Raw genomic sequence first — 1502 nt, forward strand, 5'->3', positions numbered from 1 at the left:
TTTTTTCATCTTCGGATGCGAAAATCATTATGCGCTGGAGGGAAGCGCCGTTTTGTGACGAAAATTGCACCCTCTAAAAACAAACCTAGTCTATTTTATTACCTTGAGAGAGCTTTATTATTTTTTACTTTATACCCCCGAAGTCCATGGGGTTTCTTCAATTATTATTCTTGGTGTGTATGAGCGTCGGCTGGACCATAATATCACATACGCCCGTGAAAATGCATGACTGATTAAAAAAAATACACCTAAAAAAATTAATATTAAAAACTGTTTTCAAACGGTTTATTTAGCTTTTCTCAATGTAAAATTAATTAATTAATTTAAGATTGGAAAGTTTTAATTTGAGACATCCAAAACATTAGCTTAAGATTATGAAAATTTCTTTAAATTTCTTTCTGTATTGCCATTTGCAAGGGGATAGTTAAATTATAAATAAATTTTTATTTATAGATACACTCATAAATTTTTATATCGAGAGCTACTCATTGATGAAATCGATTGATTCACACTCTGTCTGCGAATTTTAAAATACGAAGTACTCAAAGGGTACTGAACATAAACAGAGGTTTATATTATATAGTTAATTGGTTGTGAAATGTTAATCGGTCGCTTTGATAAGTTTTATTCAATGTTTTTTACTGCCAGCCCATAAAAAGACATCAGCTTGGTCATTGGTGAATGTTGTGAGCCCTATGAATCGAATTCTTTCATTTTCCTGTGGCGAACAGGAAATTATTTAAAATACACGTTTTTTATATAATCGAATGGTTCTCAAAATAGATTTTTTCCCATTAATTACTTCATAATAAAATCATAACAAAATCTTAAAATCCGGAAATAGAAAGGAAAAGACATTTTTTTAATCTCTATTTTTTTTATTTTAACCGGTATTTTGTGGAGGAGGAAAATTATATTTTTTTAAACAAACTTTTCAATTAAATAATTGATGATTTTACGCATACTCACGTGATAGATAATGAAAGTCTGAGAGGCGGGAAAATATGAAAGCAAATATTTCGCTATTATAAAAAAAATATATTAAAAAAATATAATAGTTGACACAATTTGAATTGACAATATATGACACATGTCTGATATATTATATTTTCCATCGAAATATATGGGCGCATAAAATATATATTTGATATATATTTTATGCGCTTTCATGCGGGCGAAGTTCAAAAATAAGAAATAGATTCCGAAAATTCATTTAACAAGCCTCTAAACGTTTTATCGACTAGTTAATTCCATTAACCGAAAACCTCTTCGATTTATATCACCTCTCATGGTTTACGGTTTCCTTGAATTTTACACCGACGAGCGTAACACTTCGTAGATTTTAGTACGAAATAACTTCAAAAGACACTTCGTATGAATCATTGCGCACTCATGTGTTACAGTAGTTCGATGATAACCTAGGGTAAAAGCAATAAATTCCCAGCTCCCGACATTTATTTACCCCTTGTTCCCTAATCCAATGATTACAACTGAAATTACTA

General features: G+C 30.2%; 1 protein-coding gene across 1 annotated transcript in view; it reads left to right on the forward strand.

The window, feature by feature from the left end:
• Positions 1-1502, forward strand: part of LOC105266610 (GTP-binding protein REM 1) — a gene marked incomplete in the record, with an annotated part of 13313 nt that overhangs the window by 6076 nt on the left and 5735 nt on the right.

The sequence above is a fragment of the Fopius arisanus genome, unplaced genomic scaffold, assembly GCF_000806365.1.
Source record: "Fopius arisanus strain USDA-PBARC FA_bdor unplaced genomic scaffold, ASM80636v1 scaffold00040, whole genome shotgun sequence".
NCBI lineage: Eukaryota > Metazoa > Arthropoda > Insecta > Hymenoptera > Braconidae > Fopius > Fopius arisanus.